An 18950-nucleotide genomic window follows, 5' to 3' on the forward strand; every position below is an offset into this window, starting at 1 on the left:
AAAGCAAAAGCCACATATCCTATCATATCACTTTTAGGAGTTACTTAAAAATTGATACCAATGAAGATATTTCCACAGAGAAAGGCAATCACAGATTCATTAAAAAACTTATGGTTCACCAAATAGAAAGGGATGAGGATTGGATACATTACCGTATTGGGGTTAACAGAGATATACAAACCATGTGAAATATATAACCAGGAAAGACGTACGGAAGACCAGGAGAAGACTACTCAACATTGTGTCATAACCTACATGGGAAAAGGATGCGAGGAAGAATAGATACCTGTATATGTGTGAAAGAATCACATCTTGCACACCTAGAACAAACAAACCATTGTAATCAAATTTGCTGGGATAAAAAATTAAAAGTAAATTACAAATATGAACAAGAAGTAATGAGACATAAACTTAAAGGGCTTTTCCCTGGCATTTTCCATTCTAATATACAACATAGAACACCACTTCCATTAAGGCTCTGTTTCCCTAGTAACCAAATTTGGTAAAGGAGAAATGCTGCCACCTTGTGGCCGTTTCCTGCAAGAGCAGCTTTAAAGTCACAGCTAATGGTCACTTAACATTCACAGGGACTCAGGGCTGTAAAGGAAACTTGCCCTAAAAATTTGTGCTGAAGTAGAGAATGGACAAAAAAATTCAAAACAGGCAAATGTTTCAAGAAGAGATTATGAAGAGTTAAGTTTTACTTACACTCTTTTTAAAAAAAGGAAAATGGATAAAAGCTCAACCTCAGGGAGTCTTAGACGCATGGTAACTAATCTACAAAAAGTTTCAACTTACACCAGTCGACTGACCATCAGCAAAATGTCTACAAACAATAAATGCTGAAGGGGTTTTAGAGAACTGTGTACCCTCTACCTGCTGGTGAGACATGAAGGGGTAACAGCCAATAGTGAGAACAGAAAGCAGCTGTGTTTAAAAGTAAAAATGGAGGTACCATTCAATCCAGCAGGGGCACCATTGGACCTCTCACCTGAGAAGACAAGAATCGAGAAGACACAGGCCGCAAAAGCTGCAGTGCAGCCTTATTCACAATATCCAAGACAGTGAAGCAATCAAAATGTCCAACAACAGGTAAATGGATAAAGAAGAAGTGGTCCATATACACAATGGAATATTAGCCATGGAAGACAATGAACCATTGCTCTTTGAGGCACCACAAATGAGTCTGGAGATAATCACGAAAGATGAGGTAAGTTGGAAAGCAAAAGACCTGTATTCTATGATATCACTTATAGGCGTTATCTAATAACTGACACAAATGAACATATTTCCGCAGAGAAAGACACTCACAGAATTAGAAAACAAACTATGCTCATCTAAAACGAAAGGTGGGGGGAATAGATAAGTTAAGATTAGTGTTACTATATGTATACAAACTCATATTATATACATATCTCAAAAAGACCGACCATATAGCAAGGGAGGTCTGCGTAACCCTCTGTTAACATTTTACATGGGAAGAGGATCTGTACTTGAATAGATATATATATAATGTACAAATGAACCAGATTGTGTTCACCTAGGACAAACAATATTCTAAGCTTTACCCCAATTAAAAAAAAATTAAAACCAAGAAGAAATAATGAGACATAAACTTATGGGGCTTTCTCCATGCACATTCCAATGTAATTTACAACCTAGGAACACGACTTCCAGAAAGGCTCTGCTGCCCTATTACCCAGATTTGGGAATGGAGAAATGCTGCCTGCTTCAGGCCACTTCCCACAACAGGAGATTTAAAACCCTTGCTAAAGGTCACTAAATATTCACCAAACTTGCAGTTCGGTAAATGACATCTGCTCTCTAAAAAAAGTCTGAGGTGAAAATCGACCAAAAATTTCAAAAGAGGGCAGCCTTCCAAGAAGACAATATCAAGAGTTATATTGTACTCCCAATTGTTTCCTTTTTTTAACAGAAAAGAAAACCGCGGTGAAAAATGATGAGTTTTACGAATTTTCAAAGACATGCAAACCGAAATTACAAAACCCTATCAGCTCACAGGAGCCAGTAGCGCCATTAGCATAAATGCTGCAAACAATAAATGCTGAAGCGATTGAGGAGAAACGTGTAGCCTCGATTCTAAGGGGGACGTGCTAAGTGCCACGAATGAAAACACAAAGAAGGTGCTTGGAAAGGGAAAAACGTTGCTACCAGTCAGTCAATCACACCCACTGCTGGGCCTATCACCTGAGAAAATGAGAATCAAAAAGTCACATGCTGGCAATCCTGCACTCCAACAATATTTACCATAGCCAACACTTGGAAGCAATGAAAATGTCTATCAACCGAGGAATGCACAAAGAAGAAGTGGTCCACGTACACAGTGGAAAATTACTCCAATAAAAAATAAAAATTAAATTAAAAAATCCAACAAAAGTAAGGAGACATCAGCTTGTGTGGGTTTGTCCGGGCACACTCCACTCTAATTTATAACCGAGAAACACCACAGGCCGCAAGGGCTTTTCCCTAGTTACCAGGGTGGGGAACATAGAAAGGCTGCCGCCCTCTGGCAGTTACCTGCAAAGGCAGTTTTAAAGCCTGTGCTAATGGTCATTTCATAGGAACAAGTACTGCAGAACTGTAAATGAAACCTGCCCTCAAAATGTCTTCAGGGAGGTAATGGCCAAAACACTTCAAAATGTGACACATACTTTAAGAGAACACTCTGAAGAACTAATGGGTAATCACAGCTTGAAAAATAAAAAGGACATGCCTTCAAGCTCAATTTCAACGGATTATGAGGCACATGCGAATTCAACCACAAAGAGGTATCAGCTCACACTTGTCAGAATAACCATCAGCAAGAAAACTACAAACAATAAATGCTGAAGGTGTTGTGGAGAAATGCATACCCTCAACTTCAAGTGGGACGTAAGTTGGAAAGGACCACCAATGAGAACAGAATGGAGGTGCCTTAAAAAGGTAAACATTGAGCTACCATATGATCCAGCAGGCCCACTCCTCCACCTATAATCTAAGAAGAGAGAATTGGAAAGACACAGGCAGGCAAATCTGCATTGCACAGTATTACAATAGCCAAGATATGGAAGTAAACAGAAGTCTACCAACAGATGGGAGGACAAAGAAGAACTCCTCCATGTACAACTGGAATATTCGCTAGTGAAAAAAATGAAACAATGCCATTTGCAGCACCGTAGATGAGTCTAGACGTAATCACGCCACCTGTAGTAAGTGAGAAAGCAAAAGCCACATATCCTATCATATCACTTTTAGGAGTTACTTAAAAATTGATACCAATGAAGATATTTCCACAGAGAAAGGCAATCACAGATTCATTAAAAAACTTATGGTTCACCAAATAGAAAGGGATGAGGATTGGATACATTACCGTATTGGGGTTAACAGAGATATACAAACCATGTGAAATATATAACCAGGAAAGACGTACGGAAGACCAGGAGAAGACTACTCAACATTGTGTCATAACCTACATGGGAAAAGGATGCGAGGAAGAATAGATACCTGTATATGTGTGAAAGAATCACATCTTGCACACCTAGAACAAACAAACCATTGTAATCAAATTTGCTGGGATAAAAAATTAAAAGTAAATTACAAATATGAACAAGAAGTAATGAGACATAAACTTAAAGGGCTTTTCCCTGGCATTTTCCATTCTAATATACAACATAGAACACCACTTCCATTAAGGCTCTGTTTCCCTAGTAACCAAATTTGGTAAAGGAGAAATGCTGCCACCTTGTGGCCGTTTCCTGCAAGAGCAGCTTTAAAGTCACAGCTAATGGTCACTTAACATTCACAGGGACTCAGGGCTGTAAAGGAAACTTGCCCTAAAAATTTGTGCTGAAGTAGAGAATGGACAAAAAAATTCAAAACAGGCAAATGTTTCAAGAAGAGATTATGAAGAGTTAAGTTTTACTTACACTCTTTTTAAAAAAAGGAAAATGGATAAAAGCTCAACCTCAGGGAGTCTTAGACGCATGGTAACTAATCTACAAAAAGTTTCAACTTACACCAGTCGACTGACCATCAGCAAAATGTCTACAAACAATAAATGCTGAAGGGGTTTTAGAGAACTGTGTACCCTCTACCTGCTGGTGAGACATAAAGGGGTAACAGCCAATAGTGAGAACAGAAAGCAGCTGTGTTTAAAAGTAAAAATGGAGGTACCATTCAATCCAGCAGGGGCACCATTGGACCTCTCACCTGAGAAGACAAGAATCGAGAAGACACAGGCCGCAAAAGCTGCAGTGCAGCCTTATTCACAATATCCAAGACAGTGAAGCAATCAAAATGTCCAACAACAGGTAAATGGATAAAGAAGAAGTGGTCCATATACACAATGGAATATTAGCCATGGAAGACAATGAACCATTGCTCTTTGAGGCACCACAAATGAGTCTGGAGATAATCACGAAAGATGAGGTAAGTTGGAAAGCAAAAGACCTGTATTCTATGATATCACTTATAGGCGTTATCTAATAACTGACACAAATGAACATATTTCCGCAGAGAAAGACACTCACAGAATTAGAAAACAAACTATGCTCATCTAAAACGAAAGGTGGGGGGAATAGATAAGTTAAGATTAGTGTTACTATATGTATACAAACTCATATTATATACATATCTCAAAAAGACCGACCATATAGCAAGGGAGGTCTGCGTAACCCTCTGTTAACATTTTACATGGGAAGAGGATCTGTACTTGAATAGATATATATATAATGTACAAATGAACCAGATTGTGTTCACCTAGGACAAACAATATTCTAAGCTTTACCCCAATTAAAAAAAAATTAAAACCAAGAAGAAATAATGAGACATAAACTTATGGGGCTTTCTCCATGCACATTCCAATGTAATTTACAACCTAGGAACACGACTTCCAGAAAGGCTCTGCTGCCCTATTACCCAGATTTGGGAATGGAGAAATGCTGCCTGCTTCAGGCCACTTCCCACAACAGGAGATTTAAAACCCTTGCTAAAGGTCACTAAATATTCACCAAACTTGCAGTTCGGTAAATGACATCTGCTCTCTAAAAAAAGTCTGAGGTGAAAATCGACCAAAAATTTCAAAAGAGGGCAGCCTTCCAAGAAGACAATATCAAGAGTTATATTGTACTCCCAATTGTTTCCTTTTTTTAACAGAAAAGAAAACCGCGGTGAAAAATGATGAGTTTTACGAATTTTCAAAGACATGCAAACCGAAATTACAAAACCCTATCAGCTCACAGGAGCCAGTAGCGCCATTAGCATAAATGCTGCAAACAATAAATGCTGAAGCGATTGAGGAGAAACGTGTAGCCTCGATTCTAAGGGGGACGTGCTAAGTGCCACGAATGAAAACACAAAGAAGGTGCTTGGAAAGGGAAAAACGTTGCTACCAGTCAGTCAATCACACCCACTGCTGGGCCTATCACCTGAGAAAATGAGAATCAAAAAGTCACATGCTGGCAATCCTGCACTCCAACAATATTTACCATAGCCAACACTTGGAAGCAATGAAAATGTCTATCAACCGAGGAATGCACAAAGAAGAAGTGGTCCACGTACACAGTGGAAAATTACTCCAATAAAAAATAAAAATTAAATTAAAAAATCCAACAAAAGTAAGGAGACATCAGCTTGTGTGGGTTTGTCCGGGCACACTCCACTCTAATTTATAACCGAGAAACACCACAGGCCGCAAGGGCTTTTCCCTAGTTACCAGGGTGGGGAACATAGAAAGGCTGCCGCCCTCTGGCAGTTACCTGCAAAGGCAGTTTTAAAGCCTGTGCTAATGGTCATTTCATAGGAACAAGTACTGCAGAACTGTAAATGAAACCTGCCCTCAAAATGTCTTCAGGGAGGTAATGGCCAAAACACTTCAAAATGTGACACATACTTTAAGAGAACACTCTGAAGAACTAATGGGTAATCACAGCTTGAAAAATAAAAAGGACATGCCTTCAAGCTCAATTTCAACGGATTATGAGGCACATGCGAATTCAACCACAAAGAGGTATCAGCTCACACTTGTCAGAATAACCATCAGCAAGAAAACTACAAACAATAAATGCTGAAGGTGTTGTGGAGAAATGCATACCCTCAACTTCAAGTGGGACGTAAGTTGGAAAGGACCACCAATGAGAACAGAATGGAGGTGCCTTAAAAAGGTAAACATTGAGCTACCATATGATCCAGCAGGCCCACTCCTCCACCTATAATCTAAGAAGAGAGAATTGGAAAGACACAGGCAGGCAAATCTGCATTGCACAGTATTACAATAGCCAAGATATGGAAGTAAACAGAAGTCTACCAACAGATGGGAGGACAAAGAAGAACTCCTCCATGTACAACTGGAATATTCGCTAGTGAAAAAAATGAAACAATGCCATTTGCAGCACCGTAGATGAGTCTAGACGTAATCACGCCACCTGTAGTAAGTGAGAAAGCAAAAGCCACATATCCTATCATATCACTTTTAGGAGTTACTTAAAAATTGATACCAATGAAGATATTTCCACAGAGAAAGGCAATCACAGATTCATTAAAAAACTTATGGTTCACCAAATAGAAAGGGATGAGGATTGGATACATTACCGTATTGGGGTTAACAGAGATATACAAACCATGTGAAATATATAACCAGGAAAGACGTACGGAAGACCAGGAGAAGACTACTCAACATTGTGTCATAACCTACATGGGAAAAGGATGCGAGGAAGAATAGATACCTGTATATGTGTGAAAGAATCACATCTTGCACACCTAGAACAAACAAACCATTGTAATCAAATTTGCTGGGATAAAAAATTAAAAGTAAATTACAAATATGAACAAGAAGTAATGAGACATAAACTTAAAGGGCTTTTCCCTGGCATTTTCCATTCTAATATACAACATAGAACACCACTTCCATTAAGGCTCTGTTTCCCTAGTAACCAAATTTGGTAAAGGAGAAATGCTGCCACCTTGTGGCCGTTTCCTGCAAGAGCAGCTTTAAAGTCACAGCTAATGGTCACTTAACATTCACAGGGACTCAGGGCTGTAAAGGAAACTTGCCCTAAAAATTTGTGCTGAAGTAGAGAATGGACAAAAAAATTCAAAACAGGCAAATGTTTCAAGAAGAGATTATGAAGAGTTAAGTTTTACTTACACTCTTTTTAAAAAAAGGAAAATGGATAAAAGCTCAACCTCAGGGAGTCTTAGACGCATGGTAACTAATCTACAAAAAGTTTCAACTTACACCAGTCGACTGACCATCAGCAAAATGTCTACAAACAATAAATGCTGAAGGGGTTTTAGAGAACTGTGTACCCTCTACCTGCTGGTGAGACATAAAGGGGTAACAGCCAATAGTGAGAACAGAAAGCAGCTGTGTTTAAAAGTAAAAATGGAGGTACCATTCAATCCAGCAGGGGCACCATTGGACCTCTCACCTGAGAAGACAAGAATCGAGAAGACACAGGCCGCAAAAGCTGCAGTGCAGCCTTATTCACAATATCCAAGACAGTGAAGCAATCAAAATGTCCAACAACAGGTAAATGGATAAAGAAGAAGTGGTCCATATACACAATGGAATATTAGCCATGGAAGACAATGAACCATTGCTCTTTGAGGCACCACAAATGAGTCTGGAGATAATCACGAAAGATGAGGTAAGTTGGAAAGCAAAAGACCTGTATTCTATGATATCACTTATAGGCGTTATCTAATAACTGACACAAATGAACATATTTCCGCAGAGAAAGACACTCACAGAATTAGAAAACAAACTATGCTCATCTAAAACGAAAGGTGGGGGGAATAGATAAGTTAAGATTAGTGTTACTATATGTATACAAACTCATATTATATACATATCTCAAAAAGACCGACCATATAGCAAGGGAGGTCTGCGTAACCCTCTGTTAACATTTTACATGGGAAGAGGATCTGTACTTGAATAGATATATATATAATGTACAAATGAACCAGATTGTGTTCACTTAGGACAAACAATATTCTAAGCTTTACCCCAATTAAAAAAAAATTAAAACCAAGAAGAAATAATGAGACATAAACTTATGGGGCTTTCTCCATGCACATTCCAATGTAATTTACAACCTAGGAACACGACTTCCAGAAAGGCTCTGCTGCCCTATTACCCAGATTTGGGAATGGAGAAATGCTGCCTGCTTCAGGCCACTTCCCACAACAGGAGATTTAAAACCCTTGCTAAAGGTCACTAAATATTCACCAAACTTGCAGTTCGGTAAATGACATCTGCTCTCTAAAAAAAGTCTGAGGTGAAAATCGACCAAAAATTTCAAAAGAGGGCAGCCTTCCAAGAAGACAATATCAAGAGTTATATTGTACTCCCAATTGTTTCCTTTTTTTAACAGAAAAGAAAACCGCGGAGAAAAATGATGAGTTTTACGAATTTTCAAAGACATGCAAACCGAAATTACAAAACCCTATCAGCTCACAGGAGCCAGTAGCACCATTAGCATAAATGCTGCAAACAATAAATGCTGAAGCGATTGAGGAGAAACGTGTACCCTCGATTCTAAGGGGGACGTGCTAAGTGCCACGAATGAAAACACAAAGAAGGTGCTTGGAAAGGGAAAAACGGTGCTACCAGTCAGTCAATCACACCCACTGCTGGGCCTATCACCTGAGAAAATGAGAATCAAAAAGTCACATGCTGGCAATCCTGCACTCCAACAATATTTACCATAGCCAACACTTGGAAGCAATGAAAATGTCTATCAACCGAGGAATGCACAAAGAAGAAGTGGTCCACGTACACAGTGGAAAATTACTCCAATAAAAAATAAAAATTAAATTAAAAAATCCAACAAAAGTAAGGAGACATCAGCTTGTGTGGGTTTGTCCGGGCACACTCCACTCTAATTTATAACCGAGAAACACCACAGGCCGCAAGGGCTTTTCCCTAGTTACCAGGGTGGGAAACATAGAAAGGCTGCCGCCCTCTGGCAGTTACCTGCAAAGGCAGTTTTAAAGCCTGTGCTAATGGTCATTTCATAGGAACAAGTACTGCAGAACTGTAAATGAAACCTGCCCTCAAAATGTCTTCAGGGAGGTAATGGCCAAAACACTTCAAAATGTGACACATACTTTAAGAGAACACTCTGAAGAACGAATGGGTAATCACAGCTTGAAAAATAAAAAGGACATGCCTTAAAGCTCAATTTCAACGGATTATGAGGCACATGCGAATTCAACCACAAAGAGGTATCAGCTCACACTTGTCAGAATAACCATCAGCAAGAAAACTACAAACAATAAATGCTGAAGGTGTTGTGGAGAAATGCATACCCTCAACTTCAAGTGGGACGTAAGTTGGAAAGGACCACCAATGAGAACAGAATGGAGGTGCCTTAAAAAGGTAAACATTGAGCTACCATATGATCCAGCAGGCCCACTCCTCCACCTATAATCTAAGAAGAGAGAATTGGAAAGACACAGGCAGGCAAATCTGCATTGTACAGTATTACAATAGCCAAGATATGGAAGTAAACAGAAGTCTACCAACAGATGGGAGGACAAAGAAGAACTCCTCCATGTACAACTGGAATATTTGCTAGTGAAAAAAATGAAACAATGCCATTTGCAGCACCATAGATGAGTCTAGACGTAATCACGCCACCTGTAGTAAGTGAGAAAGCAAAAGCCACATATCCTATCATATCACTTTTAGGAGTTACTTAAAAATTGATACCAATGAAGATATTTCCACAGAGAAAGGCAATCACAGATTCATTAAAAAACTTATGGTTCACCAAATAGAAAGGGATGAGGATTGGATACATTACCATATTGGGGTTAACAGAGATATACAAACCATGTGAAATATATAACCAGGAAAGACGTACAGAAGACCAGGAGAAGACTACTCAACATTGTTTCATAACCTACATGGGAAAAGGATGCGAGGAAGAATAGATACCTGTATATGTGTGAAAGAACCACATCTTGCACACCTAGAACAAACAAACCATTGTAATCAAATTTGCTGGGATAAAAAATTAAAAGTAAATTACAAATATGAACAAGAAGTAATGAGACATAAACTTAAAGGGCTTTTTCCTGGCATTTTCCATTCTAATATACAACCTAGAACACCACTTCCATTAAGGCTCTGTTTCCCTAGTAACCAAATTTGGTAAAGGAGAAATGCTGCCACCTTGTGGCCGTTTCCTGCAAGAGCAGCTTTAAAGTCACAGCTAATGGTCACTTTACATTCACAAGGACTCAGGGCTGTAAAGGAAACTTGCCCTAAAAATTTGTGCTGAAGTAGAGAATGGACAAAAAAATTCAAAACAGGCAAATGTTTCAAGAAGAGATTATGAAGAGTTAAGTTTTACTTACACTCTTTTTAAAAAAAGGAAAATGGATAAAAGCTCAACCTCAGGGAGTGTTAGGCGCATGGTAACTAATCTACAAAAAGTTTCAACTTACACCAGTCGACTGACCATCAGCAAAATGTCTACAAACAATAAATGCTGAAGGGGTTTTAGAGAACTGTGTACCCTCTACCTGCTGGTGAGACATAAAGGGGTAACAGCCAATAGTGAGAACAGAAAGCAGCTGTGTTTAAAAGTAAAAATGGAGGTACCATTCAATCCAGCAGGGGCACCATTGGACCTCTCACCTGAGAAGACAAGAATCGAGAAGACACAGGCCGCAAAAGCTGCAGTGCAGCCTTATTCACAATATCCAAGACAGTGAAGCAATCAAAATGTCCAACAACAGGTAAATGGATAAAGAAGAAGTGGTCCATATACACAATGGAATATTAGCCATGGAAGACAATGAACCATTGCTCTTTGAGGCACCACAAATGAGTCTGGAGATAATCACGAAAGATGAGGTAAGTTGGAAAGCAAAAGACCTGTATTCTATGATATCACTTATAGGCGTTATCTAATAACTGACACAAATGAACATATTTCCGCAGAGAAAGACACTCACAGAATTAGAAAACAAACTATGCTCATCTAAAACGAAAGGTGGGGGGAATAGATAAGTTAAGATTAGAGTTACTATATGTATACAAACTCATATTATATACATATCTCAAAAAGACCGACCATATAGCAAGGGAGGTCTGCGTAACCCTCTGTTAACATTTTACATGGGAAGAGGATCTGTACTTGAATAGATATATATAATGTACAAATGAACCAGATTGTGTTCACCTAGGACAAACAATATTCTAAGCTTTACCCCAATTAAAAAAAAATTAAAACCAAGAAGAAATAATGAGACATAAACTTATGGGGCTTTCTCCATGCACATTCCAATGTAATTTACAACCTAGGAACACGACTTCCAGAAAGGCTCTGCTGCCCTATTACCCAGATTTGGGAATGGAGAAATGCTGCCTGCTTCAGGCCACTTCCCACAACAGGAGATTTAAAACCCTTGCTAAAGGTCACTAAATATTCACCAAACTTGCAGTTCGGTAAATGACATCTGCTCTCTAAAAAAAGTCTGAGGTGAAGATCGACCAAAAATTTCAAAAGAGGGCAGCCTTCCAAGAAGACAATATCAAGAGTTATATTGTACTCCCAATTGTTTCCTTTTTTTAACAGAAAAGAAAACCGCGGAGAAAAATGATGAGTTTTACGAATTTTCAAAGACATGCAAACCGAAATTACAAAACCCTATCAGCTCACAGGAGCCAGTAGCGCCATTAGCATAAATGCTGCAAACAATAAATGCTGAAGCGATTGAGGAGAAACGTGTACCCTCGATTCTAAGGGGGACGTGCTAAGTGCCAGGAATGAAAACACAAAGAAGGTGCTTGGAAAGGGAATAACGGTGCTACCAGTCAGTCAATCACACCCACTGCTGGGCCTATCACCTGAGAAAATGAGAATCAAAAAGTCACAGGCTGGCAATCCTGCACTCCAACAATATTTACCATAGCCAACACTTGGAAGCAATGAAAATGTCTATCAACCGAGGAATGCACAAAGAAGAAGTGGTCCATGTACACAGTGGAAAATTACTCCAATAAAAAATAAAAATTAAATTAAAAAATCCAACAAAAGTAAGGAGACATCAGCTTGTGTGGGTTTGTCCGGGCACACTCCACTCTAATTTATAACCGAGAAACACCACAGGCCGCAAGGGCTTTTCCCTAGTTACCAGGGTGGGGAACATAGAAAGGCTGCCGCCCTCTGGCAGTTACCTGCAAAGGCAGTTTTAAAGCCTGTGCTAATGGTCATTTCATAGGAACAAGTACTGCAGAACTGTAAATGAAACCTGCCCTCAAAATGTCTTCAGGGAGGTAATGGCCAAAACACTTCAAAATGTGACACATACTTTAAGAGAACACTGTGAAGAACTAATGGGTAATCACAGCTTGAAAAATAAAAAGGACATGCCTTCAAGCTCAATTTCAACGGATTATGAGGCACATGCGAATTCAACCACAAAGAGGTATCAGCTCACACTTGTCAGAATAACCATCAGCAAGAAAACTACAAACAATAAATGCTGAAGGTGTTGTGGAGAAATGCATACCCTCAACTTCAAGTGGGACGTAAGTTGGAAAGGACCACCAATGAGAACAGAATGGAGGTGCCTTAAAAAGGTAAACATTGAGCTACCATATGATCCAGCAGGCCCACTCCTCCACCTATAATCTAAGAAGAGAGAATTGGAAAGACACAGGCAGGCAAATCTGCATTGCACAGTATTACAATAGCCAAGATATGGAAGTAAACAGAAGTCTACCAACAGATGGGAGGACAAAGAAGAACTCCTCCATGTACAACTGGAATATTCGCTAGTGCAAAAAATGAAACAATGCCATTTGCAGCACCGTAGATGAGTCTAGACGTAATCACGCCACCTGTAGTAAGTGAGAAAGCAAAAGCCACATATCCTATCATATCACTTTTAGGAGTTACTTAAAAATTGATACCAATGAAGATATTTCCACAGAGAAAGGCAATCACAGATTCATTAAAAAACTTATGGTTCACCAAATAGAAAGGGATGAGGATTGGATACATTACCATATTGGGGTTAACAGAGATATACAAACCATGTGAAATATATAACCAGGAAAGACGTACGGAAGACCAGGAGAAGACTACTCAACATTGTGTCATAACCTACATGGGAAAAGGATGCGAGGAAGAATAGATACCTCTATATGTGTGAAAGAACCACATCTTGCACACCTAGAACAAACAAACCATTGTAATCAAATTTGCTGGGATAAAAAATTAAAAGTAAATTACAAATATGGACAAGAAGTAATGAGACATAAACTTAAAGGGCTTTTTCCTGGCATTTTCCATTCTAATATACAACCTAGAACACCACTTCCATTAAGGCTCTGTTTCCCTAGTAACCAAATTTGGTAAAGGAGAAATGCTGCCACCTTGTGGCCGTTTCCTGCAAGAGCAGCTTTAAAGTCACAGCTAATGGTCACTTTACATTCACAAGGACTCAGGGCTGTAAAGGAAACTTGCCCTAAAAATTTGTGCTGAAGTAGAGAATGGACAAAAAAATTCAAAACAGGCAAATGTTTCAAGAAGAGATTATGAAGAGTTAAGTTTTACTTACACTCTTTTTAAAAAAAGGAAAATGGATAAAAGCTCAACCTCAGGGAGTGTTAGGCGCATGGTAACTAATCTACAAAAAGTTTCAACTTACACCAGTCGACTGACCATCAGCAAAATGTCTACAAACAATAAATGCTGAAGGGGTTTTAGAGAACTGTGTACCCTCTACCTGCTGGTGAGACATAAAGGGGTAACAGCCAATAGTGAGAACAGAAAGCAGCTGTGTTTAAAAGTAAAAATGGAGGTACCATTCAATCCAGCAGGGGCACCATTGGACCTCTCACCTGAGAAGACAAGAACCGAGAAGACACAGGCCGCAAAAGCTGCAGTGCAGCCTTATTCACAATATCCAAGACAGTGAAGCAATCAAAATGTCCAACAACAGGTAAATGGATAAAGAAGAAGTGGTCCATATACACAATGGAATATTAGCCATGGAAGACAATGAACCATTGCTCTTTGAGGCACCACAAATGAGTCTGGAGATAATCACGAAAGATGAGGTAAGTTGGAAAGCAAAAGACCTGTATTCTATGATATCACTTATAGGCGTTATCTAATAACTGACACAAATGAACATATTTCCGCAGAGAAAGACACTCACAGAATTAGAAAACAAACTATGCTCATCTAAAACGAAAGGTGGGGGGAATAGATAAGTTAAGATTAGTGTTACTATATGTATACAAACTCATATTATATACATATCTCAAAAAGACCGACCATATAGCAAGGGAGGTCTGCGGAACCCTCTGTTAACATTTTACATGGGAAGAGGATCTGTACTTGAATAGATATATATAATGTACAAATGAACCAGATTGTGTTCACCTAGGACAAACAATATTCTAAGCTTTACCCCAATTAAAAAAAAATTAAAACCAAGAAGAAATAATGAGACATAAACTTATGGGGCTTTCTCCATGCACATTCCAATGTAATTTACAACCTAGGAACACGACTTCCAGAAAGGCTCTGCTGCCCTATTACCCAGTTTTGGGAATGGAGAAATGCTGCCTGCTTCAGGCCACTTCCCACAACAGGAGATTTAAAACCCTTGCTAAAGGTCACTAAATATTCACCAAACTTGCAGTTTGGTAAATGACACCTGCTCTCTAAAAAAAGTCTGAGGTGAAGATCGAACAAAAAATTCAAAAGAGGGCAGCCTTCCAAGAAGACAATATCAAGAGTTATATTGTACTCCCAATTGTTTCCTTTTTTTAACAGAAAAGAAAACCGCGGAGAAAAATGATGAGTTTTACGAATTTTCAAAGACATGCAAACCCAAATTACAAAACCCTATCAGCTCACAGGAGCCAGTAGGGCCATTAGCATAAATGCTGCAAACAATAAATGCTGAAGCGATTGAGGAGAAATGTGTACCCTCGATTCTAAGGGGGACGTGCTAAGTGCCACGAATGAAAACACAAAGAAGGTGCTTGGAAAGGGAAAAACGGTGCTACCAGTCAGTCAATCACACCCACTGCTGGGCCTATCACCTGAGAAAATGAGAATCAAAAAGTCACAGGCTGGCAATCCTGCACTCCAACAATATTTACCATAGCCAACACTTGGAAGCAATGAAAATGTCCATCAACCGAGGAATGCACAAAGAAGAAGTGGTCCACGTACACAGTGGAAAATTACTCCAATAAAAAATAAAAATTAAATTAAAAAATCCAACAAAAGTAAGGAGACATCAGCTTGTGTGGGTTTGTCCGGGCACACTCCACTCTAATTTATAACCGAGAAACACCACAGGCCGCAAGGGCTTTTCCCTAGTAACCAGGGCGGGGAACATAGAAAGGCTGCCGCCCTCTGGCAGTTACCTGCAAAGGCAGTTTTAAAGCCTGTGCTAATGGTCATTTCATAGGAACAAGTACTGCAGAACTGTAAATGAAACCTGCCCTCAAAATGTCTTCAGGGAGGTAATGGCCAAAACACTTCAAAATGTGACACATACTTTAAGAGAACACTCTGAAGAACTAATGGGTAATCACAGCTTGAAAAATAAAAAGGACATGCCTTCAAGCTCAATTTCAACGGATTATGAGGCACATGCGAATTCAACCACAAAGAGGTATCAGCTCACACTTGTCAGAATAACCATCAGCAAGAAAACTACAAACAATAAATGCTGAAGGTGTTGTGGAGAAATGCATACCCTCAACTTCAAGTGGGACGTAAGTTGGAAAGGACCACCAATGAGAACAGAATGGAGGTGCCTTAAAAAGGTAAACATTGAGCTACCATATGATCCAGCAGGCCCACTCCTCCACCTATAATCTAAGAAGAGAGAATTGGAAAGACACAGGCAGGCAAATCTGCATTGCACAGTATTACAATAGCCAAGATATGGAAGTAAACAGAAGTCTACCAACAGATGGGAGGACAAAGAAGAACTCCTCCATGTACAACTGGAATATTCGCTAGTGCAAAAAATGAAACAATGCCATTTGCAGCACCGTAGATGAGTCTAGACGTAATCACGCCACCTGTAGTAAGTGAGAAAGCAAAAGCCACATATCCTATCATATCACTTTTAGGAGTTACTTAAAAATTGATACCAATGAAGATATTTCCACAGAGAAAGGCAATCACAGATTCATTAAAAAACTTATGGTTCACCAAATAGAAAGGGATGAGGATTGGATACATTACCATATTGGGGTTAACAGAGATATACAAACCATGTGAAATATATAACCAGGAAAGACGTACGGAAGACCAGGAGAAGACTACTCAACATTGTGTCATAACCTACATGGGAAAAGGATGCGAGGAAGAATAGATACCTGTATATGTGTGAAAGAACCACATCTTGCACACCTAGAACAAACAAACCATTGTAATCAAATTTGCTGGGATAAAAAATTAAAAGTAAATTACAAATATGGACAAGAAGTAATGAGACATAAACTTAAAGGGCTTTTTCCTGGCATTTTCCATTCTAATATACAACCTAGAACACCACTTCCATTAAGGCTCTGTTTCCCTAGTAACCAATTTTGGTAAAGGAGAAATGCTGCCACCTTGTGGCCGTTTCCTGCAAGAGCAGCTTTAAAGTCACAGCTAATGGTCACTTAACATTCACAAGGACTCAGGGCTGTAAAGGAAACTTGCCCTAAAAATTTGTGCTGAAGTAGAGAATGGACAAAATAATTCAAAACAGGCAAATGTTTCAAGAAGAGATTATGAAGAGTTAAGTTTTACTTACACTCTTTTTAAAAAAAGGAAAATGGATAAAAGCTCAACCTCAGGGAGTGTTAGACGCATGGTAACTAATCTACAAAAAGTTTCAACTTACACCAGTCGACTGACCATCAGCAAAATGTCTACAAACAATAAATGCTGAAGGGGTTTTAGAGAACTGTGTACCCTCTACCTGCTGGTGAGACATAAAGGGGTAACAGCCAATAGTGAGAACAGAAAGCAGCTGTGTTTAAAAGTAAAATTGGAGGTACCATTCAATCCAGCAGGGGCACCATTGGACCTCTCACCTGAGAAGACAAGAATCGAGAAGACACAGGCCGCAAAAGCTTCAGTGCAGCCTTATTCACAATATCCAAGACAGTGAAGCAATCAAAATGTCCAACGACAGGTAAATGGATAAAGAAGAAGTGGTCCATATACACAATGGAATATTAGCCATGGAAGACAATGAACCATTTCTCTTTGAGGCACCACAAATGAGTCTGGAGATAATCACGAAAGATGAGGTAAGTTGGAAAGCAAAAGACCTGTATTCTATGATATCACTTATAGGCGTTATCTAATAACTGACACAAATGAACATATTTCCGCAGAGAAAGACACTCACAGAATTAGAAAACAAACTATGCTCATCTAAAACGAAAGGTGGGGGGAATAGATAAGTTAAGATTAGTGTTACTATATGTATACAAACTCATATTATATACATATCTCAAAAAGACCGACCATATAGCAAGGGAGGTCTGCGGAACCCTCTGTTAACATTTTACATGGGAAGAGGATCTGTACTTGAATAGATATATATAATGTACAAATGAACCAGATTGTGTTCACCTAGGACAAACAATATTCTAAGCTTTACCCCAATTAAAAAAAAATTAAAACCAAGAAGAAATAATGAGACATAAACTTATGGGGCTTTCTCCATGCACATTCCAATGTAATTTACAACCTAGGAACACGACTTCCAGAAAGGCTCTGCTGCCCTATTACCCAGATTTGGGAATGGAGAAATGCTGCCTGCTTCAGGCCACTTCCCACAACAGGAGATTTAAAACCCTTGCTAAAGGTCACTAAATATTCACCAAACTTGCAGTTTGGTAAATGACACCTGCTCTCTAAAAAAAGTCTGAGGTGAAGATCGAACAAAAAATTCAAAAGAGGGCAGCCTTCCAAGAAGACAATATCAAGAGTTATATTGTACTCCCAATTGTTTCCTTTTTTTAACAGAAAAGAAAACCGCGGAGAAAAATGATGAGTTTTACGAATTTTCAAAGACATGCAAACCCAAATTACAAAACCCTATCAGCTCACAGGAGCCAGTAGGGCCATTAGCATAAATGCTGCAAACAATAAATGCTGAAGCGATTGAGGAGAAATGTGTACCCTCGATTCTAAGGCGGACGTGCTAAGTGCCAGGAATGAAAACACAAAGAAGGTGCTTGGAAAGGGAAAAACGGTGCTACCAGTCAGTCAATCACACCCACTGCTGGGCCTATCACCTGAGAAAATGAGAATCAAAAAGTCACAGGCTGGCAATCCTGCACTCCAACAATATTTACCATAGCCAACACTTGGAAGCAATGAAAATGTCCATCAACCGAGGAATGCACAAAGAAGAAGTGGTCCACGTACACAGTGGAAAATTACTCCAATAAAAAATAAAAATTAAATTTAAATATCCAACAAAAGTAAGGAGACATCAGCTTGTGTGGGTTTCTCCGGGCACACTCCACTCTATAACCGAGAAACACCACAGGCCGCAAGGGCTTTTCCCTAGTTAACAGGGTGGGGAACATAGAAAGGCTGCCGCCCTCTGGCAGTTACCTGCAAAAGCAGTTTTAAAGCCTGTGCTAATGGTCATTTCATAGGAACAAGTACTGCAGAACTGTAAATGAAACCTGCCCTCAACATGTCTTCAGGGAGGTAATGGCCAAAACACTTCAAAATGTGACAGATACTTTAAGAGAACACTTTGAAGAACTAAGGGGTAATCACAGCTTGAAAAATAAAAAGGACATGCCTTCAAGCTCAATTTCAACGGATTATGAGGCACATGCGAATTCAACCACAAAGAGGTATCAGCTCACACTTGTCAGAATAACCATCAGCAAGAAAACTACAAACAATAAATGCTGAAGGTGTTGTGGAGAAATGCCT

This window comes from Balaenoptera physalus (genome assembly GCF_965194825.1).
Source record: "Balaenoptera physalus genome assembly, chromosome: 9".
NCBI classification, from domain to species: domain Eukaryota; kingdom Metazoa; phylum Chordata; class Mammalia; order Artiodactyla; family Balaenopteridae; genus Balaenoptera; species Balaenoptera physalus.